Source organism: Schistocerca serialis, chromosome 6 (genome assembly GCF_023864345.2).
Source record: "Schistocerca serialis cubense isolate TAMUIC-IGC-003099 chromosome 6, iqSchSeri2.2, whole genome shotgun sequence".
Taxonomy (NCBI): Eukaryota; Metazoa; Arthropoda; class Insecta; order Orthoptera; family Acrididae; genus Schistocerca; species Schistocerca serialis.
This window is the reverse complement of record NC_064643.1, coordinates 107828973-107851555: the sequence shown is the minus strand read 5'-3', so window position 1 is coordinate 107851555 and position 22583 is coordinate 107828973. Positions and strand designations below refer to the sequence as shown.

The 22583-nt window shown below is 41.9% G+C and overlaps 1 long non-coding RNA gene across 2 annotated transcripts in view; it reads left to right on the top strand.

The window, feature by feature from the left end:
- Positions 1-22583, top strand: part of LOC126483612 (uncharacterized) — a 101751-nt gene that overhangs the window by 6567 nt on the left and 72601 nt on the right. Inside the window, exons 2-3 of one of the 2 annotated variants that reach the window (XR_007587744.1) lie at positions 8417-8507; positions 21036-21226. The exons of the other annotated variant lie outside the window; for it this stretch is intronic. This is a non-coding gene — a long non-coding RNA (uncharacterized LOC126483612). Of the gene's footprint in view, positions 1-8416; positions 8508-21035; positions 21227-22583 lie in introns of those variants that run through there. 2 annotated transcript variants of the gene reach the window in all.

The window sequence follows — 22583 nt, the reverse complement described above, 5'->3', positions numbered from 1 at the left end:
AGTGCAAGGAGGGAATGGACAGAGGTAGAGGAGAGGTAAGTGCTTGAGGCAAGTGGAAGGTGTAGAGAGGTAGGGACAGGTGGAGAAGGAAGAGGGGGAGGTGGAGATGGGAAGTTAGAGATGGAGGAGAATATGGTCATAGGCAGTGGGGAGGAAGAAATGATTGGAGAGAGAGGGTGGCGGAAATGGACAAGGAGAGGGGGAGATGAAGATAGAATGGGGAGGAAGAGATGGATAAACATGGGAAGGTGAGGTGGACAGACAATGGAAGAGGTAGACACAGTTAGGGGAGGAACAGGTGTGTTCAATAAACATGTCAAACACATACATGGACAAAACTGTAGGGACACACTAGTATATGTATAAATGGACATGTGTAGAAGTGTATCTGTGTATGTCCAGCATCTCCTTATAAACCACTGGATCCGTTGCAACCAAATTTGGTACACTTTTTCAACGTCAGTCTTCTGACAGGTTTGATGCAGCCCACCGCAAATTCATCTACTGTGTCAAACTCTCCATCTCAGAGTAGCCCTTACAACCTATGTCCTCAATTATTTTCTGGGTGTATCCCAATCTCTGTCTTCCTCTACAGTTTTTACTCTCTACAGCTCCCTCCAGTACCATGGAACAGATTTCCAGATGTCTTAACAGATCCTATCATCCTATCCCTTCCTCTTATCAGCTTTCCCCATATTTTCCTTTCCTCATCAATACTGTGAAAAACCTCTTCATTTCTTGCCTTATCAGTCCACCTAATTATCAACATTCTTCTGTAGCGCCACATCTGAAATGCTTCGATTCTATTCTGTTCCAGTTTTCCCACAGTCCACACTTCACTCCCATAAAATGCTATGCTCCAAACGCACTTTCTCAGGAGTTTCTTCCTTATGTTAAGGCATATGTTTGATACTAACAGACTTCTGTTGGCCAGGAATGCCCTTTATACCAGTGTTAGTCTAATATTTATGCCCTCCTTGCTTAGTCCATGGTGAGTTACTTTGCTGCCTAGGTAGCAGAATTCCTCTGCCTCGTCTACTTCGCGAAACCCCATTCTGATATCAAATTTCTCGCTGTTGTCATTTCCTCTTTCTTCGATTTGCTCTCAAACTGTATTCTGTACCCATTAGACTGTTCATTCCGTTCAAGATATCAGGTAATTCTCCCTCTCTTTCAATGGAGATAGCGATGTCATCAGCGAATCTTATCACTGATATCTTTTCACTCTGAATTTTAACCCCGCTCTTGAATCCTTCTTTTATTTCAGTCATTGCTTCTTCAATGCATAAACAGTAGGGGCGAAAGAATACGTCCCTGTCTTACTCCCTTTTTAGTATGAGCACTTCGTTCTTAGTCTTATAGTCTTATTTTCCCCTCTTGATTCTTGTACATATTGTACATTATTCATCTTTCCCTATAGCTTACCCTTATTTTCCTTAGAATTTCGAACGTCTTGGACCATTTGACATTGATGAAAGCTTTTCCATGTCAACAGATTCTGAGAATGTGTCTTGATTTTAATTCAGTATAGCTTCCATTATCAACTGCAACGCGAGAATTGCTTATCTGGTGTGTTTGCCTTTCCTAAAGCCAAACTACTCCTCATCTAACAGATCCTCAATTTTCTATTCCATTCTTCTGTATATTATTGTTGTCAGAAACTTGAATGCATAACCTATTAAGCTAATTGAGCTTTAATGTCGGCTCTTCCTATCTTTGGAATAATGTGGATGATGTTTTTCCGAAAGACTGATGGTACGTCGTTATACTTTCTACATACCAGCATGAATAGTCGTTTAGTTTCCACTTCTCCTAATGATTTAAAAATTCTGATGGAATGTTACCCATTCCTTCTGCCTTATTTGATCTTAAGTCATCCAAAGCTCTTTTAAATTCTGACTAATACTATACCTCCTATCTCGTCCCGGTCGACTCCTACTTTTTCTTCTATCACGTCATCATCAGACAATTCCTTCCCCTCGCAGAGATCTTCAGTTTTCTCATTCCTACTATCCGCTCTATCCTCTGCATTTAACAGCAGAATTCCATTGCACTCCTAACGTTACCACCCTTCCTTTTAATTTCAACGAAGGTTATTTTGACTTTTCAGTATGATGAGTCAATCTGTCCGACAATCATTTCTATTTCTATTTCTTCTCATTTTTCAATTAGCGAATTCTGAGTGTCTTCTGCACTTCTTATTTATTTCTTACCTAAGTGACTTGTATTTCTGTATTTCTGAATTTCCCTGAACATTTTTGTACCTCCTTCTTCAGTCAGTCTACTGAAGTATTTCTTCGGTTGTCCATGGTTTCTTCACAGTTGCCTTCCTTGTACAAATATTTCTTCTTTTCGACTTCTATGATTGCCCTTTATACAAATGTCCATTCCTCTTCAACTGGACTGCCTACTGAGCTGTTTGTTAGCGCAGTAACTACAGCCTCAGAGAACTTCAGGTGTATCTCTGCATTCCTTAGTATTTCCATTTCCCACTTATTTTGCGCATTGATTCTTCATGACTAGTCTCTTAAACTTCAGCCTACTGTTCATCATCACTAAATTGTGATCTGAGTCAGTATCTGCTCCTGGGTACACCTTACAATCCAATGTGTGATATCGGAATTAGAGTCCTTCATGACCGAGAGCGAGCACAAAATACGAGGTGGGGCGAGCACACCCTAACTGGATAGGCTACCCGCACTAGTTCTTGTGACCGAGCATAGAAGCCGTGACCGAATACGTAGCACGTAACTTCAAACACATTGCACGTGTTATTATCCGTGTGACACTGCAGCCGGTACGGGCTTCTTATTTGTGGTGTGTCTCTCTGTAATCATGCAGCGCGAGGAAGCCAGTGTAGTAAGACGTAAGACTGAAACCAATGTTTACACATTAAAGAATCGGGAAGGTCTAAAAAGCCAAGTATGGAGTACGTTTCTGTTGGTTGTAGATGAAAACATTGCGTCTACTGGGTACGTATCGTGCATAAACTGCTCCACTTTATTGTTTTTCCAGTCGGCAACCACTCATTTAAAGAAACACAGTTGCAAGAAACCTCACAAAGACCGTTTCTTTGGCCGTCCTTCCGTTATCTTAATATGCTTGAAATAAGTGAAAAGCAGGAAATTCTTAACAATGTGCGACAAATGTGTGCTACGTACGCAGGTACAACATTCAATCATTAACATAATCGTTTTTGCATAGTTAGTGGAAAGTGTATTATAGAGAAACGGGAATGTTGTGACTCGTATAATATTTCATTAACGTAAAACATCTCGTTTTTATGGGAACGGGGGGTCGGGTTGTTTGGGGGGAGAGACCAAACAGCGAGGTCATCGGTCTCTTACGGGAATGTTTCGATGATTTCCATATCAGTTCCGTATTACTTGTCTCTTTTGTTTATTATCATAGATCTTTCAAGTACTGTGTCATCACCACCCAGAAAGAGAGCTCGTTTCAAGGAATGGAGGAACAACAGATCATCCGCAGCAGATGAAGTAGATCTGTACATTTTAATGCCCCCCGGAGATGATGATGACACCTTAAAGTGGTGGAGCAGACATGAAACAGATCTGCCAGATTTGGCTACAGTTGCAAGACGTATTTTATGTATCCCAGCAACAAGCGCACCTAGTGAAAGGTGCTTTAGTAAAGCCGGCATGTTACTAACAAATTGCCGCAGCCGATTAAATCCGGAACGCGTTAGTGATTTCCTGCTGATCAACAATAACTATAATTTTGTTTATGATGCAAACAATTGAAACGTATGACACGTTACGTCTGTAAATGTTTAATGTTCTTTGTATGCTTTCTTTATGAAGATGGTTGTCTTCTAGATTACAGGGAAAGCACTTATTTAATGTTTCCTATAAATGAAAGGAAAAATATCTCTTTTGTTTGGAAATGAGACTCGTCTTCTATCCACGATTGTATTGAAATATCATTTTACTTTCCAGGTGCTTTATGAATTTAGCTGTGTAACGTACCCGTTCTTGGAAACGTTACTTTTGTATTAAAAGAGAGAGACGCGTTGGATTTGTACAGTAAAGTACAGAGCAGCGAGCCGTGGCGAGGCGAGGTGAGACGTCAGCGGTGACCGGTCGTGCTCGGTTACCCGCGTGTCCGGAATCCGGACATCAGACATGGCGCGAGTGCGTGACCGAGCCGAGTCGTGGGGGGGCCGGACACGAGCGGCTCGGTCCCCCCGTCAACAGGCGAGCCGTGACCGGTCAAACATGGAGCGTTGCAGCACTCTAATCGGAATCTCTGCCTGACCATGATGTAATCTAAGTGGAATCTTCCCATATCTCCCACCCTCTTCCAAGTATTCGCTATTACTAGCTGAAACTTATTACGGAACTGAATTAGTCTTCCTCCTCTCTCATTCCTTTGGCCAAAGTCGTATTCTCTGGTACCGTTTCTTCTACTCCTTCCCCTAAAACTACGTTCCAATCTCCCATGTTTATTAGAGTTTCAGCTCCATTTACATTCTGAACTATCCATCCAATATCTTCATGTACTTTCTCTGTCTCTTCATCATGTGCCTACGATGCCAGCATGCATACCTGAACTGTTGTTTCTGGTTTTCTTTGTTGCCGATTCTACACATGCTATTTGCTCTCTGGAAATCAACATTGTGAGTTTGAAATCTCCTAGCTCCTATAGGAGTGGAGATACAGGTGAATAGGGTTTTTAGATTCTTGCATCTAGTCCACCCTGCATGACAGTTGACAGTACAGGTAGTACCAGAAAGTGTTGTTGGGGCTACATGTTGAAATAGGCACGGCTGAGCAGAGAGAGGGGTGAGGAGGAGACAGATATTGAGAGGGGAGGGAGAAAGAGGATGGGTGGATGGATGTAGAGAGAAGGGGAAAAGCAGAAATAGAGTATGGAGAAGACATGGACAGATAGAGGTGGAAGGTTGCTGAAACCAGGAGGAGAGGGGGGAGAATGAGATGGACAAAGAGTTGGCAGGAGGAGATGGACACAGAGAGAGTGTGAGTAGGAGGTGGACAGATGGAAAGGACATTGAAGAAAATGGGCCATGAGAGGGGGAAGGACGATTTGGACAGAGAGAGATGGGACAAAGACAGAGATAGGAATAAAGAGGAGGAGACTGACAGACGAAGACACGTAGAGGAGGAGGAGGCAGAAAGAGAAAGGGAGGAGGAGGTGGACAGACAGCGATGTGGGAAGATGAGGTGGACAGAGAGAGACGTGGGAGGACGAGACAGAGAGGCAGACGCAGGGAGGAGAAGGAAATGGACACACAGAGATGGGGGAGATGAGATGGACAAAAAGAGATGGGGAAGAGGAGATGGACATACAGAGCAGAACAGGAAGGGATGGACAGAGACAGTTAGGAGAAGGAGGAGGAGGTGAAGGATGAGGAGGAGGAAGAGGGAGATGTTTAGAGACAAAAGTACGAAGAGATGAACAGAGAATGTCGCACAGATGACAAAATGGTAGATATCGAAATAGACGAGAGAGGGATAGAGAAACAATCAAAATCGCTCAAAAGAGGAAAGGCCGCTGGACCTCATGGGATACCAGTTCGATTTTACACAGAGTACGAGAAGGAACTTGCCCCCCTTTTTGCAGCGGTGTACCGTAGGTCTCTAGAAGAGCGTAGCGTTCCAAAGGATTGGAAAAGGGCACAGGTCATCCCCGATTTCGAGAATGGACGTCGAACAGATGTGCAGAATTATAGACCTATATCTCTAACGTCGATCAGTTGTAGAATTTTGGAACACGTATTATGTTCGAGTATAATGACTTTTCTGGAGACTAGAAATCTACTCTGTAGGAATCAGCATAGGTTTCGAAAAAGACGATCGTGTGAAACCCAGCTCGCGCTATTCGTCCACGAGACTCAGAGGACGATAGACACAGGTTCCCAGGTAGATGGCGTGTTTCTTGACTTCCGCAAGGCGTTCGATACAGTTCCCCACAGTCGTTTAATGAACAAAGTAAGAGCATATGGACTATCAGATCAATTGCGTGATTGCATTGAAGAGTTCCTAGATAACAGAACACAGCATGTCCATCTCAATGGAGAGAAGTCTTCCGAAGTAAGAGTGATTTCAGGTGTGCCGCAGGGGACTGTCGTAGGACCGTTGCTATTCACAATATACATAAATGACCTTGTGGATGACATCGGAAGCTCACTGAGGCTTTTTGCGGATGATGCTGTTATATATCGAGAGGTTGTAACAATGGAAAATTGTACTGAAATGCAGGAGGATCTGCAGCGAATTGACGCATGGGGCAGGGAATGGCAATTGAATCTCAATGTAGACAAGTGTAATGTGCTACGAATACATAGAAAGAAAGAGCCCTTATCATTTAGCTACAATATAGCAGGTCAGCAACTGGAAGCAGTTAATTCCATAAATTATCTGGGAGTACGCATTAGGAGTGATTTAAAATGGAATGATCATATAAAGTTGGTCGTCGGTAAAGCAGATGCCAGACTGAAATTCATTGGAAGAATCCTAAGGAAATGCAATCCGAAAACAAATGAAACAGGATACAGTACGCTTGTTCGCCCACTGCTTTAATACTGCTCGGCAGTATGGGATCCGTACCAGATAGGGTTGATAGAAGAGATAGAGAAGATCCAACGGAGAGCAGCGCGCTTCGTTACAGGACCATTTAGTACTCGCGAAAGCGTTACGGAGATGATAGATAAACTCCAGTGGAAGACTCTGCAGGAGAGACGCTCAGTAGCTTGGTACGGGCTTTTGTTGAAGTTTCGAGAACGTACCTTCACCTAGGAGTCAAGCAGTATATTGCTCTCTCCTACATGTATCTCGCGAAGAGACCATGAGGATTAATTCAGAGAGATTAGAACCCACACAGAGGCATACCGACAATCCTTCTTTCCGCGAACAATACGAGACTGGAATAGAAGGGAGAACCGATAGAGGTACTCAAGGTATCCTCCGCCACACACCGTGAGGTGGCTTGCGGAGTATGGATGTAGATGTAGATGTAGAAGGGAGAAAGAACAAGATGGACAGACAGGGTGATGGATGGAGAGTTGGCCTGAGAGATTGGGGAGGTGGACATTGGCACTTAGGGTGGCGAGGAGGATATGGAAAGAGAGAGGCGTAAGGTCTGGATAGTCAGAGAGATAGGGGATGAACAGTGCAGTGGTACCACCCTTCTGGTGTGGGATAACAGTGTAATGACTATGCACTCCCGAACATGATATCGGAATCGTCGTTGTACTATCGAAATTGCTAAAATTATTAGAATGCCACGTCACTAACTTCCAAAGATTTTGTCTCGACTCAGGAGGCACTTTATCGCTTTCTTGCGGTTAAATTGTGGTCACAACATCCCTTTTCTTTTTCGAAAATAAATATCAAAAGGTTCAACGAATCGCGATTATTAGTGGCGCAGTTAATTGCGTTTCTGTGTCATTCTATGACTGATGTCGCAGTATGCAGTGATCTTTGACAAGCGAAATAATTATTTTCAATCAACCATTAATTCACATTTGAAAGTTTACGTTCATTATGTTCATTTTTGGAACTGTTAATTACTATACTTTTCACTGATAGACGATATCCTGCTCCTATCCCTCCAGAAACATGAAAATATTCAGTGTAAAATTCAAGTAGTCTTAATGTTTAAAAACCGAAGATAACCAGAATATCACTTTAGAGTCGTAAAGACCATTTTTTTTTACGTCAGTATTATCAGTTCGTTGAAGTATCTTCTCAGTAGATAATTTTCAAAAATATCTAGGTTTAGGGTAATATCAAACAAATCATTCCACCAACATATTTATGTTATCTTCAACATATCAAATATATTTACTGCACAGAGCAACGTACATGCTACTGCCACATAATTAACCTAATTTATGAGAATGTACAAAAGCAATCATGGGTAGATCAGAACTGAACATATTTTGTCATATAGAATATTTTGTTTTTATTTATTATACTAGCGTAACAGTTGACACTGCAGTTAAATGTAGCTTCAGGCTGCACGGCCGTTGACTCCTGGAAGATTACATTCGGCGATGCAAACAACCTGTGCAGCAGTGAAAACTGCCGTCGGCTCCCACATACTTTCTCCGTTGCTGATGTAACAAAGAGGCAAATACTTACAAATGTTTTTTATTTATTTCAATTTAAATTCCTACCAACATGCATTCACAGTAATATGCTCCATACATCTTACTTTTGACGCTCGCAAATAATGCGACCCTTATAACCCTTTGAAAAAGGGCACAAGGTGCCTGAAACCGGTAAAGGAATAAATTTTATTTTGCGCAGGTTGTTGCTGATTATTTCAACAAACAGATATACAGTTGCTAATGATTGACAAAAAGCTAAATATCTAATATGTTTATTTCAGTACTTTAAAGTGTAAAATAACAAAGACAAAATCTTTGTTCCAGGGACGCTTCTCCAGAAATCATGAGTATCTTACTGAAGCTGTGCTTTGTACTGCTGGCGTTGTCAACAGTTACTGGAGCTGATGATGAGCAGGTGAGAACGAAACCTTGTTTCATGTCTAAATTGTTTTCGTTGTGAACAGAATAGTTATTTCTTCAATCTTGAAATACTGGGGGCCACTGACTGTCTCGTAAATCTAACCATTCATTTTCTATTACATTTTTTTATGAAAATCATGTTATAAGTTACATCGAACATAGAATGCAACATTTGGAAATGGAATATGAATAGTACAGGAAAAAACACAGTTTATCTTCGTTTATTGTAAGTACAACAATAAAGACAAATCACACGGAAGTGGATTGAAATTATAAACACTAGCAGGAATGAACGTGAGAGAAGCTGTAGAAGGACAGAAAGAGAACGTGGTAAAGAACAAGTCACGTAGGCAGGGGAACAGAAAGTGGAGTGACTAGTGGAGACCTGGAAAAAGTAACAAACAAACTGGGAGAATATGGGTGTATTTGCTTTAATATTTCTCAAAATGGAAACTGGTAAAGTACGTTAACCATTTGGGGAACTTATGAGGCCGACAGAAAGAAGTACTTCACCTGCTTCTTAAAAACGACAAGGCACCCAACAGTCTGTAGGGTAGCTTGTTCCAGAGCCAGATAGCAGCAACAGAGAACGTGTTTGCAAATATTTTTGTTTTATGGATGTACAAAGGTTGCACATTAGCACACTGAGCAGCTGACGGAGTGAAGTATACACGGCGTGTGGTAGTAACGGAATTTGTCTGGCCACAATCATCCGAACTGGACGTATGAAGCACTGAAGTAGGCAATCAAATGTTGCAGTGGTAACGCACACAAGCATTCGTGGATAGTTTCGACTGTCTATAGCAGGGCCAGTCCCGGTGTGCCAAACTTCATGCGCGATGTGTGCGCTGTATTGTGTGGTGAACAGATATCATTGGAAAAATCGCAGATGGTATGGTGGTGTGTGAACTGCCATTCCTTCCTTCACTTATTGGTAGAGGGAAACGAAAAAATAATACACTATTTATGTTGCAACGATTTGCGCGCAATGAGTCCTTTGAATAACGTGACAATATTTTTGTATATGATTCATCGTCGGGTAGGTCACATCTTTTACGAAACATGTTTAATTAGGATTCAGTAGTATATTCTAATGTAAGTTGTAACTAAGAAAATAATATTTTAGTGGCTTATTCCCTTTGCCGATGAATGACTGCTGTAACGTTTTTAAAAGTATTGTGAAGTTGTTATTTGCAAGACACAAATATCAGTGAACCTTCAGAACTAAGAAAAACTGTTTTGCAGGTTACCTTTCATTAGCAAAGTTGGAGCGCAGCAATCAGTCGTCCTTTTTTTTGCAAGTTTTATTACGCAAATCCAGATTTCGGCTAGTGCCCAGCCATTATCAATGCGCGATTTTCTAATCTCGATGATTGTTATTTCCCTGTTGTCCGGGCTCAGTTATAGTTCTTTGAATAATACTCATATTCAAAGAACTGTGACTGAGCCAGAACCACAGATTAGAAAATAGTGCATTGGTAATGACTTATCACTAGCCGAAATCTGGATTTGCGTAATAAAACATGCAAAAAGAAAAAAAGGACGACTGATTGCTGCGCTCTATAATTTATAAAACTGTTTTTCCTTACGTCTTGAGTTAAATTGTAACTGATGATTCATAACTTAAATAGTATATCTGTTCTGATCTCACGACATATTTACATCGGTTGGCGGGAATTTGTCAGTCATCGTATATGAGTAAAATTCAATATACACCGAAAACCGAATAAACTGCTATGCCTGCCTAGTATCGTATGGGGCCCACACGAGCACCCACAAGTGTCGTAACATGATCTGGCATCGATCGACTAATGTCTGAAGAAGTTCTGGAGGGAACTGACACCATGAATTCTTCAGGGCTGCGCATAAATCCGTAAGAGTACGAGAGGGTGGAAATCTCTTCTGAGCAGCACGTTGCAAGGCATCCCAGATATGCTCAATGAGGTTCACCTCTGGGGAGTTTGGTGGCCAGCGGGAATGTTTAAACTATGAAAACCAGTCTGTAGCAATTCTGGACGTGTGAGGTCTCGCATAGTCCTGCTGGAATTGTCCAAGTTGGTCGGAATGCACAATGGACATAAAGGGATTCAGGTGATCGGACAGGATGTTTACGTACTTCCTACCTGTCAGAGACGTATCTAGACGTATCAGGGGTCCCATATCACTCCAACTGCACACACTCAAACCATTACAGAGCGTCCACCAGCTGGAACAGTCCCCTGCTGAAACGCAGGGTCCATGCATTCATAACGTTGTCTCCATACCCGTACACGTCCATCCACTCGATGCACCTTGAAACGAGACCCGTCCGACCAGGCAACATCTTTCCAATCACCAACAGTCCAATGTCGATGTTGTCGGGCCCAGGCGAGGCGTAAAGCTTTGTGTCGTGCAGCCATCAAGGGTACACGAGTGGGCCTTCGACTCCGAAAGCTCATATCTATGATGTTTCGTTGAATCGTCTTCTGTCACGTTCGACGATTATCTTCAGTAATCGTTGGTCCCGTTCTTGCAGGATCTTTTTCCGGCCGCAGCGATGTCGGAGATTTGATGTTTTACCGGATTCCTGATATTCACGGTACACTCGTGAAACTGCCGTAAGGTAAAATCCCCACTTCACTACCTCTGAGATGCTGTGTCCCATCGCTCGTGCGCCGACTGTAACACCACTTTCAAACTCTTCTGATAACCTGCCATTGTAGCGGCAGTAACCGATCTAACAACTGTACCAAAGACTTTTTGTCTTACATAGGCGTTTCCGACCTCAGCACCGTACTCTGCCTGTTTACATGTCTCTGTATTTGAATACGCATGCCTATACCAGTTTCTATGGCGCTTCAGTGTACTTCAGTAAGCCGATAGCACAATAGGCAACTAACAGAACACGGTTGTCCCTAGCAAACATCACACATGATAAACAGGGGGTTCATCTATCAAATGGAACACTGGTCCACATTAACCATTATTTCTGATAATGTTTCACACTAAAGTATACGTGGCCAAGAAATAATCACAGGATCCACTCGATCGTAAAAACGCAGGGGACACGAAAACTGACAACTGCTAACATAGATTAGTCATAATCTAACACTTAAATGACCTGACAAAGACTAGATAATTTAAGCGAGTGGAAAAAACTGGGATCTTACAAATGAGTTATGGAAGAACAAATCCACTGTGGACACACAGTGATTGCCTGACTGAATCAGAAGAACGAAAAGTTACAACATGCATATAATACCACTGATCTAGACATGAACGAACTTTCAGTTGCTTGGGAAAACCAAAAGATTCGCGGTCTCTGCTTGATCCTAACAACACGTTTACAGATATTCAATAAGTCTCATACCCTGCTCACCAACGCTTCAGTTTCTCACCATATTCTGCATCCAGTTAAGTGGAGAGTTGTGAGTGCAGTGATCTGGTGCCGTCTGCAGTACATCAGCTGTCAATTGTGGCAACATCTCTTCTCTCCAGCCGGCTGCGGTGGTCTAGCGGTTCTAGGCGCTCAGTCCGGAACCGCGCGACTGCTGCGGTCGCAGGTTCGAATCCTGCCTCGGGCATGGATGTGTGTGATGTCCTTAGGTTAGTTAGGTTTAAGTAGTTCTAAGTTCTAGGGGACTGATGACCACAGCTGTTAAGTCCCATAGTGCTCAGAGCCATTTGAACCAATCTTCTCTCCAGACTCCACAGACTAGGTACTCTCTTCAGGATCTGCAGCCAAAAACGTTGCCTTCAGAATCCGCAGACCAAGTTTCCTCTTCCAAAACAGACTTCTCTGCTCTCTCAACTAGTCTGGCCAAATTCCATGTCTCAACTAAAAAGGCTCTGCAAAATGATGGCCAATGATACTGTCGTTAGCCAAATAACTAACTCCCCACTAAGCAAAAGTTTTTCAATATTAACCAGTTCAATAATTCCAATGTACGCAGTTCCTAAACAATTCTGTGTTGCATTTCAACTCTTGAGTCAAGTTTTTTGAACTTCAGTCAATTCTCTAGTCTCCAAGACCGAATTTCTTGGAAAACGGCGTCCTGATTTTCTTTCCCCACATTTTTTATGATTAACCAATGAGGAAACCTCTTACAACTTTTTGGACAATAGTATGTTTACCCGGGGTATAGGAGTGCCAGGAAGTACAAGTACTTTACAAAGATAGAAAAGAATTCTTGAACACGAGGCAGCTATGTTGCTTCTCACAAGATCAGTATCTATGGTCAGCTTCCACCACCATAGTATTCCAGGAGGGCGACTCTACGGTGAAAAACAAAGTTCTTTTAAAATGTTTTTGACGAGAGGGCACAGCTGGTAAAAAGTGCAGATGCTCGATACAACACGTCATATAAGTTCTGTGTATGAAGACCTGGACCCCATATTGCACAGGGCACATTATGAAAACAACTGCTAGAGTGCGGCTCCCAGGAGCCCGGAACAAACAGATCTTCAGTTGTTGCATTGTACCTGGTGCTAATGGACACTTCACTTCAGCCCCATCGCTTTCTCCTTTGAAAACCGAATCAAAACTGCCAGGGTGTCGAACCAGTCAGCGAGTCACTGCCTGGCCCTTTCTGCTACCCTGACACTTCATGGACCCAACGAAACTACAGAAAATACCACATAGAAAACTCCCAACAGAAAAGAAATAATCAATATAAAAGTAGATGGTTTAGTCTCGGCAGTTATTGAAATAAATTATTACAAGCGCTGAATATCTGTTAACTGAGAAGGGCAAAACTCAGACTGCGACGAATTTAAATCATTTATGAATTAAACTCGAGATGTACCAATTGAACAATGAACGGATGCTTATCAATATTAATTCTATGCCATCATCATTTATATCCGTATCGATATTGTGGGTACTTCCCTGACTATGTATCATGAGTGTAGATACAGAACATTCTCTTTCAGTGATAATGATGACATGAGTGAACTGGATTGTTAGATATGAGTTCAACTCGTACCTGATTCCTCTTTGATATCAGCAGTTTCATTATTACATAGCTACTTCCTTTAAACGAGAGTATACCTACATCCATAGAATGAAATTTTCCCACATTCTGCGATTACTCTCAGTGTATACTACACTACTGGCGCTTAAAATTATTACACCCAGAATATGACGTGCTACAGACGCGAAATTTAATCGTCAGGAAGAAGATGCTGTGATATGCAAATGATTAGCTTTTCAGAGCATGCACACAAGGTTGGCACCGGTGGCGACATCCACAACGTGCTGACATGAGGAAAGTTTCCAACCGATTTCTCATACACAAACAGCAGTTGACCGGAGTTGCCTGGCGAAGCGTTGTTGTGATGCCTCGTGTAAGGAGGAGAAATGCTTACCATCACGATTCCGACTTTGATAAAGGTCGGATTGTAGCCTATCGCGATTGCGGTTTATCATATCGCGACATTGCTGCTCGCGTTGGCCGAGATCCAATGATTGTTAGCAGAATATGGAATCGGTGGGTGCAGGAGGGTAATACGGAACGCCGTGCTGGATCCCAACGGCCTCGTATCACTAGCAGTCGAGATGACAGGCATTTTATCCGCATGGCTGTAACGGATCGTGCATCTACGTCTCGATCCCTGAGTCAACAGATGGGGCCGTTTGCAAGACAAAAACCATCTGCATAATAGTTCGACGACGTTTGCAGCAGCATGAACTATCAGCTCGGAGACCATGGCTGCGGTTACCCTTGACGCGGCATCACAGACAGGAGCGCCTGCGATGGTGTACTTAACGACGAACCTGGGTGCACGAATGGCAAAACGTCATTTTTTCCAATGAATCCAGGTCCTGTTTACAGCATCATGATGGTCGCAACAGTGTTTGGCGACATGGCGATGAACGCACATTGGAAGCGTGTATTCGTCATCGCCATACTGGCGTATCACCTGGCGTGATGCTATGAGGTGCCATTTGTTACACGTCTCGGCCACCTCTTGTTCGCATTGACGGCACTTTGAACAGTGGACGTTACATTTCAGAAGTGTTACGACCCATGGCTCTACCCTTCATTCGATCCCTGCGAAACCCTACATTTCAGCAGGATAATGCACGACCGCATGTTGCAGGTCCTGTACGGGCCTTTCTGGATACAGAAAATGTTCGACTGCTGCTCTGGGCAGCAAATTCTCCAGATCTCTCACCAATTGAAAACGTGTGATCAATGGTGGCCGAGCAACTGGCTCGTCACAATACGCCAGTCACTACTCTCGATGAACTGTGGTATCGTGTTGAAGCTGCATGGGCGGCTGTAGCTGTATATGTCATCCAAGCTCTGATTGACTCAGTGCCCAGGCGTATCAAGGCCGTTATTACGGCCAGAGGTGGTTGTTCTGGGTACTGATTTCTCAGGATCCATGTATCCAAAGTGCGTGAAAATATAATCACATGTTAGTTCTATTATAATATATTTGTCGAATGAATACCCGTTTATCATTTGCATTTCTTCTTGGTGTAGCAATTTTAATGGCCAGTAGTGTAAATACGGACACTTATTATAGTGACCATAATGATTGCTTTTAGCTAGGATCGTTGAAATCCTCTGTTTTACTAGTGTAGTGCTTCAGGTATAACAGTTGCCGACACAATTTGGGAGGAATTGCTCCGATGACTGTCTACATGTATAAACATGCCGCCATTCTGATCATTTACGGTAAGTCCGAGCTGCGAAGAACAACTGACTGTAGCTGACATGCCAGCACTGTTATCAGTAGTAGGGTGCCGACACTCACACAAACTGTACCGAGCGAGGAAGCTCAGTGGTTGGCACACTGGACTCGCATTCGGGATGATGACGGTCCAAACCCGCGTCCAGCCATCCAGATTTAAGTTTTCAATGATTTCCCTAAATCACTTAAGACAAAATCCGGGATGGTTCCTTTGAAAGGACACGGCTGACTTCCTTGTATGTCCTCCCCTAATCCGAGCTTGTGCTCCGTCTCTAATCTCCTCGGTGTCAACAGGATGTTAAACATTGATCTCCTCCCTCCTCACATACACTGTCTCTCTGAGTCCAGAGGAAGTCTCTGGCGCATTCCTCTATAGATGATGACCTAATGCGAGGCTTTTGCCGAACTGACAGCTGTGCATCGCAGGTGTTGCCAGTGGTGTTGTTGACAACCTGCTGTTGCTGTAACTCATCCTGGAGCTGCGTGAGCTGATGAAATTCTCCATGTTGGTGTGGTAGCAGCGCCGGAAGAGTGGCCTGCTGATGCAGTCCTATATCTGAACGGGCTCTTGGAGCTGTTGTTGTTCGACCTGCGTCTGGCGTAATGGTAAATCATGCTGGGCTGTTGATTTGTAAGTTATGGGCCGTCGGCAGTCTGGCATGACACTCTGATTTTTAGGGGTATCATTTCCGTAATCACCGCTGGTGGGGTCAGCATAACATGCAGCGATCCCACTCGCTTTCAATTGACCATTCCCAACTGGCGTTTTCGCCCATTTTCTTTTGAATGCCTCACTGCTCAACCTTTTGGTACGAATATTGTAGAGAAGTAGAAATACGGAATGCATGAGTTCACTTGTTTACACTTGGTAACAGCGACCCACTTACAAGCGCAGGTTGCGTGCGTCCGAATAATGGACACTGGGCTCCACGTGCAGATCATCCGGGCACGTTGTACTGTGATCACCACTCGAAAATGTTTAGTTAGCTGGTTAGTTTCATGTTCCATGGATTAATTTGCACGGTAAATCGTAATGATGTCATTTTGCATTCGCGTCGCAAATTAATTTGTAAATATGGTTACGTGCTGACATTGATAAGGTTTTTTTTTTTTCAGTATAGAGATGTGTGTTAGTAATTCCTACCCATCACCTTTCAAACATTACGATAATATAAATTCTTCTACGGAATAGAAGGAATTGTCAAGGATAAAATTTTCAGATTGTCTTCAAATTATACTTTGTTACTGACTGTTAGACATCTCATATAACTAGGTAAGTCATTAAAAATTTTAGTTGCAGCTTCATGCATCGCTTTTTGTGCTAACCGACCTCGGTGGCCGGCCGGTTCCAGGCGCTTCAGTCCGGAACCGCGCAACTGCTACGGTCGCAGGTTCGAATCCTGTCTCGGGCGAGGATGTGTGTGATGTCCTTAGGTTAGTTAGGTTTAAGTAGTTCTAAGTTGTAGGGGACTGATGACCTCAGATGTTAAGTCCCATAGTGCTCAGAGCCATTTTAACCATTTTTTTGTGCTAAAGACAATCTTTATGTGGAACAAGGAATGTCATTTTTACTTCTGGTATTGTAATTGTATACATCGATGTTCCTTTTAGAACTGTTGTGAATTATTTGCAACAAACTTCTTAAGTGAGTAAATGTACGATGAAGCAATAGTCAGAGCGCCCAACTCCTTCAACAGGTGTCCACAAGATGATAGGTGGTGAGCACGACATATTATCCTTACAGCGTGTTTTTGAGCAATGAAGATTTTCTTTCTTGAAATGAGTTACCTAAGAACTTTATTGTGTATGATGTTATTGAATTAAAATATACAAAATATGTCAACTTACTGATTTGTCTCTTCCCCAAGATTTGCAGTGATTCTGCCTGGAACTGTGGCTGAACTAAATTGTTTTAGGAATTTCAAAATGTGCTTTGTCCACTTTAAATCATCATCACTGTGTACATCTAAGAATTTTGAGGTTTCCACACTATTCATTTATTTATTCTAATAACCCTTTTGGAGGGTACGATAAATCAACTTTGATTTTTCTTCTTTGTTTGTAATTATCGTTGCTTCCAGACTTTCTTCCCCTTTCCCCTTCTCCCTTTTTCAGACCGATTTCTTTCGTGACGTCATCTGGCTTTTCCACTTTCAAATACAGCTCGTGTTTTATCTTAATTTGTATTCAAAACTACTGTTACTTCTAGGTACCAGTATTTCCCTTGTAATTCTTCTATCAACTTTTTCCTGTTTTTCAAGGTCCCCAGATCTTCTTCGCTGAAGTGTTTCTGCTGTGTACAGTGTTTCAGGCCTTCTCAGTGTTTGATAGTGTCTTACTTTTGTGTTCCAGGACAAAGTTTTTTGTTATATACGTTTTTTTTGTTATTTGTAATGCCCTTTCCGCACTATTAATTACTTCCTCGCCATGTGTTACACACACGTTAGATACGCACAATAATCTTTTTATCCTCCCATAATTCTTCACCTGTAGGAATGACTTTTACTGTGCTGAAAATACTGAAAATAAGCTCGCTAAACGGTGAACTTCTAGTCAACATGTTCGACAGGCATGTAAGTATCACTTTGGTAGCCTTCGGTCAAGGTGTTCGTGATGTAACATCATTCCATTTACGTCCCTGCAGTTCCGTTTGTGTTATTTGTAGGGAGGCCATTTGTCCCGTTTTTTGAGGCTCAAAAACTTGTCCCGACTTTTTTGTTTTTTAACAAGCAATTTGTCCCGATTTTCAAGGATTATTTTCAGACATATACAAAGTGGTTAAAATATTTTCTGAGTGTCGATTTTATAAACTATCAATTGAAACTGACATTCCGTACGTTGGTACCCCCTGATAATGTACAGCTTAAGCACTATAATTGTTGCGTATTGTTATTTTCATTGCTTTTGCTTGCCATTGTTGTCAGCACTCAGTATCAGTTTCGTGAAGTGCTAGCACGTCGTGGCGATGCCGAAACGAAAAGCAAAAGGAAATTTCCTTGCTTCACTGCTACAGACAATGACTGTTCAGCAAAATGTAACGTATGTAACAGTGCTGTATCCGTGTCTCATGGTGGTGCTGCAGATCTCTAGCATCATATTGAATCAGAGAAACACAGGAAGAATCTTCGATCGGCAGGTTCCTCGCAAAAAATTGCGAGATATTTTGTAACTTCAAATAAACAGGAACAGAAAAACGTAGCTGCAGCAGAAGGAACCCTGTCATTCCATGTTGTTAAACACCACCAAAGCTATCGTTCTAATGGCTGCAATGTTCAAATAAACAAAAAAAATTTACTGATTCTTAGATTGCAGAAAATGTTTCGTGTGGAAGAACAAAGTGTGAAGCAATTATCAACAATGTTATAGCTCCGCATTCCCAGAAACAGGTAATAGCTGCTGTAAACAGTGCAAAATACTTTTCAATATCTACTGATGCTAGCAACCATGGGCATCAGAAAATTTTTTCTGTGATATTTCAGTATTTTTATGTAAGAGAGGGTGGAATGCAGAGGAAGTTGCTTGATCTTGATGAATTGCAGAACGAAAAGTCTGAAACAATTTCCAATTTCTTTCTCATGTTATACAGTCATTCAGTATCATCTCAAAGTGTGTTGCATTTGGTGCAGACAATACTAACTGTAATTTGGGGGGGTTAATGAAGAAAGAGGGTAATAATGTTTTCACACATCCAAAAAAAAATTAAAAAACTCTAACATTGTTGGCATAGCACATGTTGTTCATAACACACTTCAAAATGCTTGTGACGTTTTACCTGTTGACATTGACTGCTTTGTCATGAATTTGTACAACCATTTTCATATTTTTCTTATTCGTGTTGCAGAACTCACTGAATTCTGTGAATTTGTTGGTGACGCTTCCAAAAATTTACTTTCCTTTTCCAAAACAAGGTGGCTACCATTATTGCCAGCCATAGAAAGGATCTTGAAAATGTATGAACCTTTGAAATCTTACTTTTTGTCACAGTCTAACTCAAAGAGCCCTGCAATCTTAAAGGGTTTTTTCAGTGATCCTATAAATGAATGTTATTTACTTTTTGTATATTCACAAATGAGTGTTTACAACAATCCATTCTGAGCATTGAGAAACAGAATACTTCCATATGTGAAGTATTAGCAGTCTTAAATAAAGCTTTGACAAGTCTAAATTAAAGGAAACATGAACATTTTGTACCACTAAGTGTAAAAAAACTGCAGAATGATTGTGATGACCAGTCTGTTAAGAAATTTGACATAGCAGTATCAACGTTTTATGATGTTTCAGTAGACTATTTACCCTCATGGTTACAGGGAATAGCTGAGTTTTCTGTATTCTCATGGATGATGCTCACAGAACCACCACAACGGTCAGTAGTTGAAAGTACTTTAATGTGGGTAAATGAAAAGCGCATTCTAGTAAATGACAGCCTCTTATCTGATGAAATAGTTCATATACAGTCATTTGTAAACAACAAGTGGAAACAGACAGTGAACAATGGAATCAGTTGATGGCACATGAAAAATGGTGTAGGTTTTTCAGATCTTGCCAGTGTAATGAACAGTTCAGAGAATCGCTTAATATAGTGCAGTACGTCTTTTCACTCCCTGGCCACAATGCAAATGTTGAAAGAGTTTTCAGCTTACTATCGTCACAGTGGGCAGATGAGAGGAATAGATTTATGGTGAGGAGCGTTAAGTGTATTTTACTGACCTGTTTAAACTTCAGTAAATACAGTTGCAGTGACTTCTATTCGTACCTATTAGGCAAACCTGAGTTGCTGAATGAAATTTCATCTTCGAAGAAATATGATTGCAGTGTGAAATCCACAAAACCATAAATTCCTTGTGTTCATTAAGAACTTTTTTTGTAGTGATTGTTACTGTATGTCTTTCTACATTCTGTGTTATAAATGTAACATTTCTTAATAAGTAAATTTCTGAAAACTTGAAATGTACTTCTTTCCAGTCTTTCGATTCTTTGTTTGGTTTTGTGCACAGACACACACACACACACACACACACACACACACACACACACACACACACACGCACACACACAAATATCAGTGAAGGCCATATTTGCAGAGGAAGAAGAAATTTTAGCATTAAAAGTGATATTTAACGAGAAATAAAAATTGTCCCACTTTTTGGCCAAGAAAATGTATGAAGGTCCCACTTTTGTCTGAAGAAAATATGGTCACCCTAGTTATTTGGGACTGAGAATATGAGTACCAAAAGGTGGGTACAAACTGTTCTGAGTGTATAGTTTTGAGAAACATTTTTGCTGCTTTGCGAGATACAGATGACTGAACAAGAGGGAAGACCCAAGAAATGTCGGAAATATTGCTACAGCTTAGAATTGTGAATAAATCGAAAATCCTTCGCCATGTACGACTCCTCGCTCGCGTACCTCAGCACCTTAGAAGCAAAGCTGCGATGACGGGAACAAAGACAACTTGATTGCAAAAGCACATCAATACGTTTCATGGGGTCAGGATGTAAGGGTACCACGTGATCTTCATGGCCTTCATTGTCGATAAATACATTCAGAAAGAGCCAACATTAGCCACAAGCTTCGATCGTTTACTAGGATCATTAGTAGTTTATCAGCGGTTTTGTCGCTATCCCTTCAGGGATGCTAAAATTTACACTCAATAGTCAAGGGCTGTGTCTAGGAAATACGTTGTAAAATGACAAATCAATGACCATGGTTGCTTATACCACATAGGTTAATTGGAATTCGAGCCTTATTTAATTATTAACACTTAATTCTGGAAACTGAAATTGCTCCTAAATTGGTCACGTCCGAAGCTCCATTCTCAAAATATCCTTCGTCTCTGTTGCAGTGTCCGGATCCATGCAGGTCGTCGCCCTGCGCCAAAGGAGAGCGCTGCGTGCCAGAGCAGGTGGTGTGTTTCAGAGCGCCGTGCTGCAAAGTTCCGTCTTGCGTCAAGACTAGCGGTCGCACGCCTGCCTAACTGAAACATTTTTGTAACTCATCTGTGTGTTCAATAAACTGCTATTAATGTTGTATTAACATGTCACGTTTTCCTATGGTTGCTCCCCTCAGTAAGTGTCCGTTTACAAAGACAAAATAATCTAAGTTAAATGAAAGTTCTTTGACAAAGAAATGAGTTTTGTTTAGTGTCTCGTAAGGTCACCATGTAATAGATCTTCTTGTTACTTCTAAAAACGCCTTCAAAGTTAATTACAATGAAACGCTTCCAGGTGCATTACATGCTTTATGTCTATATCTACATCCATACTCCGCAAGCCACTTGATGGTGTGTGGCGGATGGTACCTTGAGTACCGCCGGCCGCAGTTGTCTCGCGGTTCTAGGCGCGCAGTCCGGAGCCGTGCGACTGCTACTGTCGCAGGTTCGAATCCTGCCTCGGGCGTGGATGTGTGTGATGTCCTTAGGTTAGTTAGGTTTAAGTAGTTCTAAGTTCTAGGGGACTGATAACCACAGCAGTTGAGTCCCATAGTGCTCAGAGCCATTTGTACCTTGACTACCTCTGTCGGTTCTCCCTTCTATTCCAGTCTCGTATTGTCGTGGAAAGAAAGATTGTCGGTATGGCTCTGTGTGGGCTCTAATCTTGTGGTCTCTTCGCGTGATATGCTTAGGAGGGAGCAATATACTGCTTGACTCCTCGGTGAAGGTATGTTCTCAAAACTTCAACAAAAGCCCGTACCGAGCTACTGAGCGTCTCTCCTGCAGAGTCTTCCACTGGAGTTTATCTATCATCTCCGTAACGCTTTCGCGATTACTAAATCATCCTGTAACGAAGCGCGCTGCTCTCCGTTGGATCTCTCTATCTCTTCTATCAGCCCTATCTGGTACGGATCCCTCACTGGTGAGCAATATTCAAGCAGTGGGCGAACAAGTGTACTGCAATCTACTTCCTTTGTTCTCGGATTGCATTTCCTTAGGATTCTTCCAATGAATGTCAGTCTGGCATCTGTTTTACCGACGATCAACTTTATATGATCATTCCATTTTAAATCACTCCGAATGCCTACTCGCAGATAATTTATGGAATTAACTGTTTCCAGTTGCTGACCTGCTCTAATGTAGCTAAATGATAAAGGATCTTTCTTTCTATGTATTCGCAGCACATTACACTTGTCTACATTGAGATTCAATTGCCATTCCCTGCACCATGCGTCAATTCGTTGCAGATCCTCCTGCATTTCAGTACAACTTTCCATTGTTACAACCTCTCGATGTACCACAACATCATCCGCAAAAAGCCTTAGTGAACTTCCGATGTTATCCATAAGGTGATTTATGTATATTGTGAATAGCAACGGTCCTACGACACTCCCCTGCGGCACACCTGAAATCTCTCTTACTTCGGAAGACTTCTCTCCATTGAGAATGACATGCTGCGTT